The 17,866-nt window shown below is 41.8% G+C and overlaps 1 protein-coding gene and 2 non-coding genes across 3 annotated transcripts in view; 1 reads left to right on the top strand and 2 right to left on the bottom strand.

The window, feature by feature from the left end:
• Window positions 1–17,866, top strand: part of LOC144484343 (uncharacterized) — a gene marked incomplete at its 5' end in the record, with an annotated part of 181,163 nt that overhangs the window by 7,119 nt on the left and 156,178 nt on the right. The window lies entirely within an intron of this gene.
• On the bottom strand, window positions 135–207 carry trnav-cac (transfer RNA valine (anticodon CAC)). Its single transcript has one exon. It is a non-coding gene; the product is annotated as a tRNA-Val (tRNA).
• Window positions 11,745–11,817, bottom strand: trnav-uac (transfer RNA valine (anticodon UAC)). Its single transcript has one exon. It is a non-coding gene; the product is annotated as a tRNA-Val (tRNA).

Below are 17,866 nucleotides of genomic sequence, written 5' to 3'. Positions count from 1 at the left end.
TCTGATTTTGCTGAAAGCATTTGTGGCCGAGTTCAGAGCAAAGATAACATGGTTACAACATGGAGAATCGGATAATGTTCAGCAACAACTACCATGCAAAACTTCCCTCACGCTAAATGAAGAACTATGATTAATGTTTCTGCCCGGTTTCGAACCGGGGACCTTTCGCGTGTGAGGCGAACGTGATAACCACTACACTACAGAAACAACTGATAGCATAGCGCCGCCAATTGGCCTGGCCACAATGTTCAACACCATTGTGTTGCCGCAGGTTTGAATGGTTATACTGAGAGCCCATGTCACTCAATACAAGACAAAAACAGTTTCTTTCAACCTGCTTTCTCAACTTATCTTGAACTTCAACCTTTAAAAGCGGTCGCCCGGCAAATATCGAAGGAAGCAATGATTTCTGCTCAATCATTAATGCATCATTCTCATCTTCCTTCGAATAATTTCAACCAGTTCTACCCAGTATTTGTTCGTTGTTCAATGTTTAATATTAATATATTATTATTATCATTCTATGATGATGATCATTCTCATCTTCCTTCGAATAGTTTCAACCAGTTCTACCCAGTATTTGTTCGTTGTTCAATGTTTAATATTAATATATTATTATTAATTACATATCTCCTCATTCTGAATGAAATATCTCCGAAGTCGACAATATTGAATTGCAAACATGAATCGAGTCACATGTCACGGTGCTTAATTGAGATTGACCACAATCAGCTTTTGAACAAAATCAAATATCTTTCAAGGGAATAGATTTAAGAATGACTTGTTAGTTATACTTGATCCCTCTTTATTCTGTGTGTGAAACACTCAGACGTCTAAATTCCATTCAGCTGCAGGAAAGTCCAGTAGATCCGCACTGATTCTCGATTTCCTCAACTGTCTGAGTGGTTTTCCCTATTTCTTTACTCTGAAGAACGATGTTAAAATAATGGTTCCGCGCAATGTGCGCCATTTCCTCGAGTTCAGTTACAGTTTCACTTGTGTCTGCCTTTTTGAGCACACAATCCTATTAGACATGGTTCAGATGATGATTCACTTTGTTAGTCTGCATCAACAAAGCCATTAAATTCTGTTGTGGACTGAATGAGTTGCTGATATGTCCACGGTGTCAAAACAGCAGCATCTATTTCCTCTCATTGCGTCATAAAAATACAAGATCTCTGATTTTGCTGAAAGATTTTGAGGCCGAGGTCAGAGCAAAAATAACATGGCTTTAATATTGAGTTTCGGATAATGTTCAACAACAAATTTCAATCATGTAAACTTGCCTCACCTTAACGAACAAATTTTAATAATATTTCGGCATGGTTTTGAACGAGGGATTTTCCGTGTGTGAGGCGAATGCAACCACCATAACACTACAGAAACTGCTGGCGTCCCTAGGACCCAAGGGGAATCTCTTGAAATGTTGCAACACTCATTGGGACTGCTGTAGACATATTGATCCAAGAATGATTTTGATTTGATTTGATTTATTATTGTCACATGTATTAACGTACAGTGAAAAGTATTGTTTCTTGCGCGCTATACAGACAAAACATACCGTTCATAGAGAAGCAAATGAGACTGTGCACTTTGCAATGTTACAGTCATAGCTAGGGTGTAGAGAAAGATCAACTTAACGCAAGGTAAGTCCATTCAAAAGTCTGACAGCAGCAGGGAAGAAGCTATTCTTGAGTCGGTTGGTACGAGACCTGACTTGTGTATCTTTTTCCCGAAGGAAGAAGGTGAAAGAGAGAATGTCCGGGGACGTGGGGTCCTTAATTATGCTGGCTGCTTTGCCCAGGCAGCGGGAAGTGTAGACAGATTCAATGGATGGGAGGCTGTTTGTGTGATGGATTGGGCACAATCACGACCTTTTGTAGTTCCTTGCAGTCTTGGGCAGAGCAGGAGCCATAGCAAGCTGTGATACAACCAGAAAGAATGCTTTCTATGGTACATCTGTAAAAGTTGGTGAGAGTCGTAGCTGACATGCAAAATTTCCTTCGTCTTCTGAGCTCGTGGAGGTGTTGGTGGGCTTTCTTAACTATAGTGTCGTCATGGGGGGACCAGGGCAGATAGTTGGTGATCTGGAGACCTAAAAACTTGAAGCTCCCGACCCTTTCTACTTCGTCCCTGTTGATATAGACAGGGACATGTTCTCCTTTACGCTTCCTGAAGTCGATGACAATCTCCTTCATTTCGTTGACATTGAGGGAGAGATTATTGTTGCTGCACCAGTTCACCAGATTCTTTACCTCATTCCTGTACTCTTTCTCATCATTGTTTGAGATCTGACCCACTACGGTGGCATCGTCAGCAAACTTGAAAATCGAATTGGAGGGGAATTTGGCCACACAGTCATAGGTATATAAAGGAGTATAGTAGGGGGCTGAGAACACAGCATTGTGGGGCACTGGTGTTGAGGATGATCGTGGAGGAGGTGTTGTTGCCTATCTTTACAGATTATGGTCTGTGAGTTAGGAAGTTCAGGATCCAGTCACAGAGGAGGTGCCGAGGTCCAGGTCACGGGGTTTGGAGATGAGTTTCGTGGGAATAATAGTGTTGAAGTCTGAGCTATAGTCAATAAATAGGACTGTGTCCTTGTTATCTAGGTGATCCAGGGTTGAATGCAAGGCCACGGAAATGCCGTCTGCTGTGGACCTGTTGCGGCGGTAGGCAACTGTAGTGGATCCAGGTAGTCCGGGAGGCTGGAATTGATTCGTGCCATGACAAACCTTTCAAAGCACTTCATAATGATGGATGTCAGAGCCACCGGCCGATAGTTATTAAGACATGCTGCTTGATTTTTCTTAGGTACCGGGATGATGGGCGTCTTCTTGAAGCAGATAGGGACCTCAGATTGTTGTAATGATTGAAAATGGTTGGCAATGGCAAAGAACAATAAGAGGCCCTTCGACCCACCATGCCTATGCCAGTTATTTTATGATGAGCTACCAAATTGACGTGTCGGTGCGGGCTTGGTGGGTCGAAGGGCCTGTTCCTGTGCTGCACTGTTCTTTGCTCTCATTTCAATTTCCTCCTCTCATTCCATGAAGCTGATTTTTCTCCCTTTCAATCCCCATTTGAAGAAGTAGTTTCTGTGGAATCCATGTACAGTTTGCTTTAGGTAACAACGTTTCACTGACCCAATGGCATGAAGTATTGGATATAGCTTCCCAATATAGTTTTCAACGTAAGCATATATTTATTTATGCAATTGATTTCAAATTGAATTTACAAAACGGGTTTAATCGGATGAAGCATCTCCTCATTATTTCTGAATTATATATAATATTAATTCCACAACTTTCCACAGAGTATGGAATATAACAGAGGAGAATTAATCACCTATACCTGAAGCAGTCTCCTTGTGTTGTCCTCCTGTGTCCCAAACATCCGATCTGGCAACCTCGAGAATGGGTGGGGAATCTATCTTACCTACAGCGACCTCACACGGGGTGGCACGGTGGCACAGTGGCACACTGCTGCCTCACAGCGCCAGGGATTCGGGTTCGATTCCTGGCTTGGGTCTGAGTGGAGTTTGTACGTTCTTCCTGTGTCTGTGTGGATTTGCTCCAGTTTCTTCCCACAGTCTGAAAGACGTGCTGGTTAGGTGCATTGCCATGCTAAATTTCTCCCTTAGTGTACCCGAACAGGCGGCGGAGTATGGCGACTTGGGGATTTTCACAGTAACTTCATTGCAGTATTAATGTAATCCTACTTGTGACATTAATAAATGAGCTTTAAGCATGATATGGACACATCCAGAATGTGTTTGGCTGTAAAAATAAATACACCCATTATTGCTTATTCTCCAAAAGTGTCCACTGTTGAGTCATCAATGAATGATCACCATTGATGAGAAATAGATGTCTGGCTGTTCCTGTTGTTAAAATGGACAGTTCCATCGCAATGAATATCTAACACGATATTGCCGCACCGACACGACCCCAGGGAATTCCAGTTCAGAAAGTTACTCTGGAACTAGTACGCTTTTGAGATTGTCAATGAGTGCACTTCTCTTGAGTGTGTCAGTGGCTGTGTTAATCTGTTTGTTTATCTTCCTCAGTGAGTGTCTGTGTGTCTATGTTTGAGTCGATCAGTTTGAGAATCGATCACTGTGTTTACTTGTCCCTGTGTCTATGCTTTTGTTGATTCTGTGCGGTTCACGAGGCTTCTAGTGAACACGGAGTTGGAGTTATTCATGTATTTTCATAGTTAGCAACTCAGACTAATGTGTCAGAAATCTACAGAATAATTCTGGATTTATAACGAGGGACGTTAGAATTGATGTCAATGTCTGGGCATATATCTATATGGTTATATATCCTTATTGGTCTTTGCATGTGGCCGTGTGTGTATCTGCTCTCCCCGTGTCTGCGTGGGTTTCCTCGGATGTTCCGGTTTCCTCCCACGTTCCAAAGATGGGCAGGTTGGTTTGATTGGCCATGCTAAATTGACCCTAGTGTCAGGGGGATTAGTGGAGTAAATGTATGAGGTTATGGGAATGGGGCCTGGGAGGCTTGTGATCGGTACAGACTCGGTGGGCCGAATGGCATTTTTCTGGACTGTACAAATTATATGATTCTATGATTATATTATCTAGATATGTCTCAGTCTTTGCAGGTGGCCGTGTGTGTATCTGTTTCCAATATGCGGCATTGCCGTCCACGGGAGGGCGCTCTCTGATCACTTATGAAAAATCACAATTCCCTTCTCGAGGAAGCGACTGTTTGAAGATGTAAAAACGGGCGGAGAGACTCTTGCCACCTCATAGCATCCCCCTGACTGTTTCAACTTCTCCATTTCCAGGTCTTATGCAGACAGTGATCACTGCCTCTGTTTCTGGTGTTCAGACTGGAACTATGGGGGTGCTGTCTGTCTCTGGTTATTGTCCTGATGGTGTGGAGATGCCGGCGTTGGACTGGGGTAAACACAGTAAGAAGTCTCACAACACCAGGTTAAAGTCCAACAGGTTTATTTGGTAACAAATACCATAAGCTTTCGGAGCGCTGCCCCTTCGTCAGATGGAGTGAAAATCTGTTCTCCAACAGTGCACAGAGACACAGAGACACAGAAATCAAGTTACAGAATACTAATTAGAATGCAAATCTCTACAGCCAGCCAGGTCTTAAAGGTACAGACAATGTGGGTGGAGGGAGCATTAAACACAGGTTAAAGAGATGTGTATTGTCTCCAGACAGAACAGCTAGTAAGATTCTGCAAGATCAGGGGGAAAGCTGTGGGGGTTACTGATAATGTGACATGAATCCAACATCCCGGTTTAGGCCGTCCTCATGTGTGCGGAATGGCTAAGAATGGTTCGATTAAGCAGACGCAGCATGGATTCATGAGGGGAAAGTCGTGCTTGACGAAAGTGTTGAATTTTTATGAAGATGTGACTCGTGCGGTTGACGGAGGGGAACCGGTGGGTGCGGTGTTTTTGGATTTCCAAAAGGCGTTCGATAAGGTGCCTCACAAAAGGTTGCTGAAGAAGATTGGGTCACACGGAGTTGGGGATAGGGTGTTAGCATGGATCGGGGATTGGCTATCCGACAGGAAGCAGGGAGTCGGAATAAATGGATGCTTTCCTGGTTGGCGGATGGTAACTAGTGGCGTGCCGCAGGGATTAGTACTGGGGCCTCAACTATTTGCCATTTATATAGACGCTCTGGAGGAGGGGACTGAATGTAGGGTAACACAGTTTGCAGACGTCACAAAGCTAAGTGGAAAAGTGAATCGTGTGGAGGGTGTAGAAGGTCTGCAGAGAGATTTGGATAGGCTGAGTGAGTGGGCGAGGATCTGGCAGATGGAGTATAACGTTGACAAATGCGAGGTTATTCACTTTGGAGGAAATAATAGCAAATTGGATTATTATCTAAATGGAAAAAATTACAACATGCTACTGTGCCAAGGGACCTGGGGGTCCTTGTGCATGAGACGCAAAAACTCAGTCTGCAGGTGCAACAGGTGATCAAGAAGGCAAATGGGATGTTGGCCTATATCGCAAGTGGGATAGAATATAAAAGCAGAGATGTCTTGCTGCGTCTGTACAGAGCATTCGTGAGGCCGCAGCTGGAATACTGTGTGCAGTATTGGTCCCCTTATTTGCGGAAGGATAAACTGGCCTTGGAGGGAGTGCAGAGAAGGTTCACAAGGTTGATGCCAGATGAGGGGTGTTGATTATGAGGAGAGATTGAGCAGATTGGGTTTGTACTCGTTGGAATTTAGAAGGCTGAGGGGGGAACTTATAGAGACCTATAAGATAATGAAGGGGCTGGACAGGGTAGAGGTGGAGAGGTTCTTTCCACTTAGAAAGGAAGCGAGAACTAGAGGGCACAGCCTCAAAATAAAGGGGGGTCAGTTTAGGACAGAGTTGAGGAGGAACGTCTTCTCTCAGAGGGTGGTGAATCTCTGGAATTCTCTGCCCACTGAAGTGGTGGAGGCTACCTCGTTGAATATGTTGAAATCACGGATAGATGGATTCCTGATCGGTAAGATAATTAGGGATTATGGGGATCAGGCGTTAAGTGGAACTGATCCACTTCACGTCAGCCGTGATCTTATTGAATGGCGGGGCAGGCTCGAGGGGCTCGATGGCCTACTGCTGCTCCTATTTTTTATGTTCTTCTGAGAAAGCTTAATGAACGTTTCTGCCTGGTTTCGATCTGGGGATTTTTGGAGTGATAGGCGAACGTGATAACCACTGCACGAAAGCAACAGCTTAAAAGGCATTTTAGCAAACCTGCCTGTCTGCAATGTTCAACCACGCTGTGTTGCTGCAGGTTCCGATGGTTCGACTGAGAGCCCGTATGACTTAATTGAGGAAGATAACCGTTACTTTCAATCTCATTGTACGACTTATCCAGAACATCAAAAAATAAAAGATGTGTGGGTTAGATTGATTGGCCAGGTTAAAAGTTGCCCCTTAGAGTCCTGGGATGCGTAGGTTAGAGGGATTAGCGGGTAAATATGTGGGGTGGGATTGTGGTCGGTGCAAACTCGATGGGCCGAATGGCCTCCTTCTGCACTGTAGGGTTTCTATGAATTCTATGATTTCTATGAAAAGAGTTCGTCTCGCAAATATGTAAGGGAGCAATAATTTCTGCCCCTTCATTAATGCATCATTCTCATCTTTCATCGAATAGTCTCAATCAATTGTACTCAGTAATAACAGCAAATTATTGCGGATGAGAAAAGAGAAAATGCTGCAAAATCTCACAATGTCTGACAGCACCTGTAAGGAGTGAAAAGGGCGGACGTTTCGAGTCCGGATGACATTTTATCCAAGCTCATTGTACAATTGTACTCAGTATTTGTTGCACTATTTAGTATCAATGAATTATTCAACACTTATTCATCATTATTCATCATTAATTGAATATCTCTGAAATTGAATATCACTGAATTGCAAACATAACTGTCCAAGAGAACGAAGCGAATCACCGGGTAATACAGATCGCAATTTTGAGATTGACTATCGTCAACTTTTAAACAAAGTCAACTACAATTAAATGGAGAAAAATCGAGAATGATCTGTTCGTGACATTTGAGCCTTTACGTTTAGGGGCGTGAAACATTCAGGCGCATAAATTCCGGCCCATTAAGCAACGTCCAGTCGATCCGCACTGACACTCGATTCCCTCATCTGTCTGAGTGGCTTTTCCCGTTTCTCAGTGATGAAAAACGATTTTTAAAAAAGATTCTTCTGTGAAATGTGCGCCATTTCCTCTAGTTGACTTACAGTATCACTTGTATCTTTCTTTTTGAGCACACACTACTGTCAGATATTTCAGATGGTGATTAACCATATTAGTCTGCACGGATAAACCCATTAAATTCTGTTGCAGACTGAACGAGATGCGAATAAGTGCTCGGTGTCGAAGTCGAACTTTCCTGTCAGTGCGTCAAAGAAAAGCGTTTCATAATTAACAAAACGCATTTGAGGGTGATGTCAGAGCAATGATAACGTGCCTTTTACATCGAGGCTCGGCAAATGATAAGCAACAAACTGAAATCAAGCAATTTTACCTTACCCGACATGACAAATCACCGGGTAATGTTTCCGCCCGGTTTCGAAGCGGGAACTTTTCGCCTGTTAGGCTAACGTGATAACCACTACACTACAGAAACAGCTTGATGCACTTGGAGCAAACCTGTCTGTCTGCAATGTCCAACTACGCTGTGTTGCTGCAGGTTCGGATGGTTGGACTGAGAACCCAGGGCACTTAATTTCGGAAGATAACCTTTCCTTTCAATCTGATTGCAGGACGTATCCCGAACATCAAAAGTTAAAAGCGTTCGTCTGGCAAATATTTAAGGGAGCAATGATTTCTACCCATTCATCATTTCATCATTCTCATCTTCCTTCCAATAATCTCAATCAATTGTACTCAGTAATAAAAGCAAATTACTGCGGATGCTGGAATCAGAAACGAAAAGGGAAAATTCTGGTAAGTCTCACAGGGACTGGCAGCATCTGTAAGGTGTGAAACGACCTGGCGTTTCGTGTTGAGATGACATTTTGTAAAAGCTCATTGTGCAATTGTACTCAATATTTGTTTCAATATTTGGTATCAATGCATTATTTAACACATATGTCTTGATTATGAATTGAATATCTCTGAAATTGAACATCACTGAATTGCAAACATAACTGACCAACAAAATGAATCTAGTCACCGGGTAGTACAGATTGAAATTTTAAGATTGAACATAGTCAGTTTACTTTAAGAAGTCAACTAGATCGAAATGGAAGAGATTTAAGAGTTATCTGCCAGTGACCCTTGGGCCTTTTTTATTATGGACGTGAAACATTCAGGCGCATAAATTCCGGCCCTTTACAGGAAAGTCCAGTCGATCCGCACTGAGTCTCGATTCCCTCATCTGTCTGAGTGGCTTCTCGTGTTTCCTAGTGATGAAAAACGATTTTAAAAATGATTCTTCTGTGAAATGTGCGCCATTTCCTCTAGTTCACTTGCAGTATCACTTGTATCTGTCTTTTTGAGCACACACGACTATCAGATATTTCAGATGGTGATTAACCATATAAGTCTGCACCTATAAACCCATTAAATTCTGTTGTAGACTGAAGGAGAATAAGTGCTCGGTGTCAAAATCGAAATTTCCTGTCAGTGCGTCCAGAAAAAAAGCGTTTCTTATTTCACAGAAAGTATTTGAGGGTGACGTCAGAGCAATGATAGCATGCCTTTCACATCAAGGCTCGGATAATGATGCGCAACAAACTGGAATCCAGCAATTTTCCCTTTCACCACATGAGGAAGCTTAATGAATGTTTCTGCCTGGCTTCCAACCGGGGAACTTTCGCGTGTTAGGCGAACGTGATAACCACTACACTACAGAAACAGCCTCAATCGCATTGAAGCTAATCTGCCTGTCTGCAATGTTGAACTACGCTGTGCTGCTGCAGGTTCCGATGGTGAGACTGAGAGCCCATGTCACTGAATTCAGGAAGATAACCGTTACTTTCAATCTGATTGTATGACTTATCCCGTACATCAAAATTTAAAATCGTTCGCGGGGCAAATATCTAAGGGAGCAATGATTTCTGCCCATTCGTAAATGCATTATTTTCATCTTTCTTCGAATAATCTCAATCAATTTTACTCAATTATAGAAGCAAATTACTGCGGATGCTGGAATCGGAAACTAAAAGAGAAAATGCTGGAAAACCTCACAATTTGGAGCACCTGTCAGGAATGAAAAGGGCTGACGTTTCAAGTCCAGATGGCACAGCGTCAAAGCTCATTGAGCAATTGTACTCTGTATTTGTATCATTATTCAAAATTTAGTATCAATGCATTATTTAACACGTATATCTTCATCATGAATTGAATATCTCTGGAATTGAATATCACTGAATTGCAAACATAACTGACCGACAGAGGAATCGAGTTAACGGATAATACAGATCGCAATTGTGAGATTGGCCATAGCCAGCTTTAAACAAAGTCAACTACATTTAAATGGAAGTCATTCAAGAATTATCTGTTAGTGACACTTGAGCCTTTTTTATTCTGGGCGTGAAACATTCAGGCGCATAAATTCCGACCATTTTAGGAAAGTCCAGTAGATCTGCACTGAGTCTCGACTCCCTCATCTGTCTGAGTGTTTTTTTTTCTATTTCTTTGTTGTGAAGAACGATTGTTTTAAAAAGATCTTCTGTGAAATGTGCGCCATGTCCTATAGATCACTCACAATATCACTTGTGTCAGTCTTCTGAAGCACACACTACTATTAGATATGTTTCAGATGGTGATTAACCATGTTAATCTGCACCTATGAACCCATTCAATTCTGTTGTAGAATGAACGAGATGCGAATATGTGCACGGTGTCAAAATCAAAACGTTTTTTTCCTGTCAGCGCATCGAAAAAAAAATACAGCATCTCTTAATTTACAGAAAACATTTGAGGCCGATGGCAGAACAATGATAACGTGGCTGTAATATCGAGGTTCGGATAATGTTGAGCAACAAACTGAAAACAAGCAGTTTTCCCTTACCCGACATGAGAAAGCTTAATAAATGTTTCTGCACGGTTTCGAATCGGGGACCTTTCGCGTGTTAGATGAATGCGATGGCCACTACCCTACAGAAACAGCTGGAAGCACGCTATAGCAAATCTGCTTGCCTCAATGTTCAACAGCGCTGTGTTGCTGCAGGTTCCGATGGTTAGACTGTGAGCCAATGTCCTTAACTGAAGATACCCGTTACTTTCAATCTGATTGTATGACTTACCTTGAACATCAAAAATTAAAAGCGTTCGTCTCGCAAATATCTAAGGGAGCAATGATTTCTGCCCATTCATTAATGCATCATTTTCATCTTCCTTTGAATAATCGCAACCATTTGTACTCAGTAATAAAAGCCAATCACTGCGGATGAGGAAAGAGAAAATTCTGCAAAATCTCACAATGTCTGACAGCACCTGTAAGGAGTGAAAAGGGCGGACGTTTCGAGTCCAGATGACACTTTATCAAAGCTCATTCAGCTTTCATACGCAGTATTTGTTTCAATACTTAGCATCAATGCAACATTTAACACATATGTCTTCATTATGAATTGAATATCTCTGGAATTGAATATCACAGAATTGCAAACATAACTGACCATCAGAAGGAATCGAGTCACCGGGTAATACAGATCGCAATTTTGAGATTGATCTTTTAAACAAAATCAACTACATTTAAATGGAATTGATGCAAAAATTAACTGTTCGTGACCCTTGAGCCTTTTTTGTTGTGGGCATGAAACATTCAAGCGCATAAATTCCGGCCATTTATCGGAAGGTCCAGTCGATCCGCACTGAGTCTCGATTCCCTCGTCTGTCTGAGTGTTCTTTTTTCCTATTTCTTTGTTGTGAAGAACGATTTTTAAAAAAGAATCTTCTGGGAAACGAGCACCATTTCTTACAGATTACTTCCAATATCACTTGTGTCAGTCTTCTATTAGAAACGTTTCACATGGTGATTAACTATGTTAGTCTGCACCTATAATTCCATTAAGTTCTGTTGCAGAATGAACGCGATACGAATATGTGCATGGTATCAAAATCGAAACGTTCCATTTCTGTCAGTGCGTCAAGAAAGTATCAGCATTTCTTTTTAAAGTTAAACATGTGGCGGCGAAGTCAGAGCAAAGATAATATGGCTGTAACATCCAGATTCGCTAATGTTGAGCAACGAATTGAAATCATACAGATTTTCCCCACTCTCCATGAAAATGTTTCTGCCCGGTTTCGAACCGGGGACTTTTTGCGTGTAAGGCGAATGTGCTAACCACTACACTACAGAAACAGGTGACAGCGGAACAAATCGACCTGTCTGCAATGTTCAACTGCGCTGTGTTGCTGCAGGTTCCAATGGTTGGACTGAGAGCCCATGTCATATCGTCATAGAGTCATGTAAGTTTACAGCATGGAAACAGGCCCTTCGGCCCAACTTGTCCATGCTGCTCTTTTTTTTAAACGCCTAAGCTAATCCCAATTGCCGCATTTGGTCCATATCCCTCTATACCCATCGTACCCTTGTAACTATCTAAATGCTTTTTAAAAGATAGAATTGTTCCCGCCTCTACTCCGACCTCTGGCAGCTTGTTCCAGACACTCACCACCCTCTGTTTGAAAAAATTGCCCCTCTGGTCACTTTTGTATCTCTCGCCTCTCACCTTAAATCTATGGCCTCTAGTTTTAGACTCCCCTACCTTTGGGAAAAGATATTGACGATCTACCTAGTCTATCTCCATCATTATTTTATAGACCTCTCCAAGGTCACCCCTGAGCCTCCTACGCTCCAGAGAAAAAAGTTCCAGTCTATTCAGCCTCTCCTTATAACTCAATCCATCCAGTCCCGGTAGCATCCTAGCAAATCTTTTCTGCACTCTTTCTAGTTTAATAATATCCTTTCTATAATAGGGTGACCAGAATTGCACACAGTATTCCAAGTATGGCCTTACCAATGTCTTGTACAACTTCAAAAAGACGTCCCAACTCCTGCATTCAATGTTCTGACCGATGAAACCAAGCATGCCGAATGCCTTCTTCACCACTCTGTCCACCTGTGACTCTACTATCAAGGAGCTATGAACATGTACCCCGAGATCTCTTTGTGCTGTAACTCTGCCCAACGCCCGGCCATTAACTGAGTAAGTCATGCCCTGGTTCAATCTACCAAAATACATCACCTCGCATTTGTCTAAATTAAACTCCATCTGCCAATCGTCAGCCCATTGGCCCAATTGATTAAGATCCCGTTGCAATTGGAGATAACATTCTTCACTGTCCACTATGCCACCAATTTTGGTTTCATCTGCAAACTTACTAAGCATGCCCCCTATATTCTCATCCAAGTCACTAATATAAATGACAAATAACAGTGGGCGCAGCACTGCTCCCTGAGGCACACCGCTGGTCACAGGCCTCCAGTTTGAAAAACAACTCTCTACAACCGCCCTCTGGCTTCTGCCAAGAAGATAATTTTGTATCCATTTAGACCAGAGTTAACTTTGTGCAACAACCTACCATGCGGTACCTTGTCAAAGGCCTTACTAAAGTTCATGTAGACAACATCAACTGCACTGCCCTCATCTAACTTCTTGGTTACCCCTTCAAAGAACTCAATTAAATTTGTGAGACATGATTTTCCAATCACAAAGCCATGCTGACTGTCCCTAATCAGTCCTTGCATCTCTAAATGCATATAGATCCTGTCTCTCAAAATACCTTGCAACAATTTACCCACCACAGATGTGAGGCTTACTGGTCTGTATCCCAGGCTTTTCCCTGCAGCCCTTCTTAAACAAAGGCACAATATTTGCCACTCTCCAACCTTCAAGCACCTCACCCGTGACTATCGATGATTCAAATATATCGGCTAGAGGACCCGCAATTTCCTCCCTCGCCTCCCACAACGTCCTGGGATATACCTCATCAGGTCCCGAAGATTTATCTACCTTGATGCGCTTTAAGACTTAATTCGGGAAGATAACCGTTACTTTCAATCTGATTGCTCAACTTATCTTCAACTTCAAAAGTTAAAAGCGTTCGTCTGGCAAATATCTAAGGGAGCATTTCTGCCCATTCATTATTTCATCATTCTCATTTTCCTTCGAATAATCTCAACCAACCGTACTCAGTAATAAAAGCAAATTACTGTGGATGCTGGAATCGGAAACCAAAAGGGAAAATCCTGACAAATCTCACAAGGACGGGCAGAATCTATCAGGAGTGAAGTGAGCTGACGTTTCGAGTCCTGATGACATTTTGTCAAAGCTGATTGTACAACTGTACTCAGTATTTGTTTCAATATTTAGTATCAATGCATTATTTAACACACATGTCTTCATTATGAATTGTATATCTCGGGAATTGAACATCACTGAACTGCAAACATAACTGACCAACAAATTGAATCGAGTCACCGGGTTAAACAGATCGCAATTTTAAGATTGAACATAGACAGCTTTTAAAAAAAGTCAACTGGATCTAAATGGAAGAGATTTAAGAATTATCTGTTCGTGACCTGAGACTTTTTTATTCTGGGCGTGAAACATTCAGGCGCATAAATTCCGGCCCTTTACAGGAAAGTCCAGTAGATCCGCACTGAGTCTCGATTCCCTCATCTGTCTGAGTGTTTTTTTCCTGTTTCTTAGTGATGCTAAACGATTTAAAAAATATATTCTTCTGTGAAATGTGTGCCATTTTCTCTTGTTCACTTACAGTATCACTTGTATCTGTCTTTTTGAGCACACACTACGATCAGATATTTTAGACGGTGATTATCCATATTAGTCTGCACCTATAAACCCATTAAATTCTGTTGTAGACTCAACGAGATGCGAATATGTGCTCGGTGTCAAACTCGAACTTTCCTGTCAGTGCGTCAAAGAAAACGTTTCTTATTTCACAGAAAGCATTTGAGGGTGATGCCAGAGCAATGTTAACATGCCTTCAACATCGAAGCTCGGATAATATTGAGCAATAAACTGAAATCAAACAAATTTCCCTTACCCGACATGAGAAATGAACGAATGGTTCTGTCCAGTTTTGAAACGGGCACTTTTCGCATTTTAGGCGAACGCGATAACCACTACACTACAGAAACAGCTGGAAACAAGCGACAGCAAATCTTCCTGTCGGCAATGTTCAACTGCGCTGTGTTGCTGCAGGTTCCAGTGTTTGGACTGAGAGCCCATGTGACTTAATTCAGGAAGTTAACCGTTGCTTTCAATCTGATTGCTCAACTTACCTTGTACATCAAAATTTAAAAGCAATCGTCTGGCAAATATCTAAGGGAACAATGATTCCTGGTCATTCATTAATGCATCATTCTCATCTTCCTTCGAATAATCTCAACCAATTGTACTCAGTAATAAAAGCAAATTACTGCGGATACTGGGATCGGAAACCAAACGAAAAAATGCTGAAACATCTCACAACGTCTGACAACACCTGTAAGGAGAGAAAAGAGCTGACGTTTCGAGTCCAGATGACACTTTTACAAAGTTCATTGTACAATTGTGCTCAGTATTTGTTTCAATATTTAGTCTCAATGCATTACTTAACAGATATGTCTTCATTATGAATTGAATATTTCTGAAATTGAATATCATAGAATTGCAAATATAACTGACCAACAGGAATCGAGTCACCGGGGAATACAGAGCCCAATTTTGAGATTGACCATAGCGAACTACATTTAAACAAAGTGAACTATATTTAAATAGACGAGATTGAAGAATTATCTGTTATTGACACTTGAGTCTTTTTTATTCTGGGCGTGAAACATTCAGGCACATAAATTCCGGCCATTTAAATGAAAGTCCAGTAGATCTGCACTGAGTCTCAATTTCCACATCTGTCTGAGTGTTTTTTTTTCCTATTTCTTTGTTTTGAAGAACGATTTTTAAAAAAAGATTCTTCTAGGAAATGTGCGCCATTTCCTATACTTCACTTACCGTATCACTTGTGTCAGTCCCCTGGAGCACATACTCCTATTCGAAAAGTTCCAGATGGTGATTAGCTCTGTTAATCTGCACCTATAAACTCATTACATTCTGTTGTAGACTGAACGTGATGCGAATACGTGCACAGTTCAAAATCGAAATGTTTCTTTCCTGTCAGTTCGTCAAAAAGCTATCAACGTTCTTGTTTTACAGAAATCATTTGAGGCCGAGGTCAGAGCAAAGATCATATGGCTGCAATGTCAAGATTCGCATAATGTTCAGCAACGAAGGTCAAATACAGATAGGAAATACACAGTAAATGGCAGAACCCTTAAGAGTACAGATAGGCAAAGGGAGTTCGGTGTACAGGTACATAGGTCACTGAAAGTGGCAATGCAGGTGGAAAAGGTAGTCAAGAAGACATACCGCATGCTTGCCTTCATCGGCTGGGGCATTGAGTTTAAAAATTGGCAAGTCATGTTGCAGCTTTATAGAACCTTAGTTAGGCCCCACTTGGAATATAATGTTCAATTTTGGTCGCCACACTATCAGGAGGATGTGGAGGCTTTGGAGAGGGTACAGAAAAGGTTTACCAGGATGTTGCCTGGTATGGAGAGGATTAGCGACGAGGAGAGATTGGAGAAACTTGGTTTGTTCTCACTAGAGCGACGGAGGTTGAGGGGAGACCTGATAGAACTCTACAAGATTGTGAGAGGCATGGACAGAGTGGATAGTCAGAAGCTTTTTCCGAGGGTGGAAGAGTCAATTACTAGGGGACATCTGTTTAAGGTGCGAGGGGCAAGATTTAAAGGAGATGTACGAGGCAGACTTTTTACACAGAGAACAGTGGGTGCCTGGAACTCGTTGCCGGGGGAAGTATTGGAAGCGGATATGGTGGTGACTTCCAAGGGGCGTCTTGACAAGTACATGAATAGGATGGGAATAGAGGAATATGATCCCCGGAAGTGTAGGGTGTTTTAATTAATTCGGGCAGGATGGTCGGTGCCGGCTTGGAGGGCCGAAGGGCCTGTTCCTGTGCTGTAATTTTCTTTGTTCTTTGTACTGAAATCGTACAGATTTCCTCACCCTAAATTAGAAAGCTTAATGAATATTTCTGCTCGGTTTTGAACTGGGAACCTTGCGCGTGTGAGGTGAACGTGATAACCACTACACTACAGAAACAGGTGACAGCAATGACAGCAAATCCGCCTCTCTGCAATGTTCAACTGCGTTGTGTGGCTGCAGTTTCAAATGGTTCGACTGAGAGGCCATGTCCCTTGTTTCAGGAAGATAACCGTTACTGTCAATATGATTGCTCAACTTATCTTGAACTTCAAAATTTGAAAGCAAGCGTTTTTCAAATATCAAAGCAACAATTAATTCTACTCATTCATTACTGCATTATTTTCATCTTCCTTTGAATAAACTCAACCAATCGTGCTCATTAATAAAAGCAAATTACTGCGAATGATGGAATCTGAAACCAAAGGAGAAAATGCTGGAAAATCTCACAAGGCCTGGCAACATCTGTAAGGAGAGAAAAGAGCTGACGTTTGGAATCCAGATGACATTTTGTCAAAGCTCATTGTACAATTGTACTCAGTATTTGTTTCAATATTTAATATCAATGCATTATTTAACACATATGTCTTCATGATGAATTGAACATCTCTGAAATTGAATATCACTGAATTGCAAACATAACTGCCCAACGAAAAGAGTCGAGTCACCGGGTAATACAGATCCCATGGTGTTTGTTTGAGATTGGCCACCGTCAGCTTTTAAACAAAGTCAACTATAATTAAATGGAAGTGATTGAAGAATTATCTGTTCGGTATACTTCAGCCTTTTTTATTATAAATGTGAAACATTCAGGCGCATAAATTCCGGCCACCTATAGGAAAGTCTAGTTGATCCGCACTGAGTCTCCATTTCCTCATCTGCCTGAGTGTTTTTTTTTCGATTTCCATGTCATGAAGCACGATTTTTTTAAAAAGATTCTTCTGGGAAATGTGCGCCATTTCCTCTAGTTCACTTCGAGTATCACTTGTGTCTGTCTTGTTGAGCACACCCTCCTATTTGACATGTTTCTGATGGTGATTAGCTATTTTAGTTTGCACCTAAAAACACATTAAATTCTGTTGTACACTGAACAAGATGATACTATGTGCACGTTGTCAAAATAGAGACGTTGCTTTCCTGTCAGTGCGTCAAAAAGAAAGATCAGCACTTCTTATTCGCAGAAACCATTTGAGGTTGAGGTCAGAGCAAAGATAATATTGTTGTAATGTCGAGATTCGGATAATGTTCAGCAACGAACTGAAATCATACAGGATTTCCCTCATCTTCCATGAGAAAGCTTAAAGAATGCTGCTTCCCTGTTTCGGACCGGGGACTTTTTGT

This window comes from Mustelus asterias, unplaced genomic scaffold (assembly GCF_964213995.1).
Source record: "Mustelus asterias unplaced genomic scaffold, sMusAst1.hap1.1 HAP1_SCAFFOLD_100, whole genome shotgun sequence".
Classification (NCBI taxonomy): domain Eukaryota; kingdom Metazoa; phylum Chordata; class Chondrichthyes; order Carcharhiniformes; family Triakidae; genus Mustelus; species Mustelus asterias.
The sequence above is the reverse complement of the archived record's forward strand: the minus strand, read 5'-3'. Positions and strand labels throughout refer to the sequence as shown.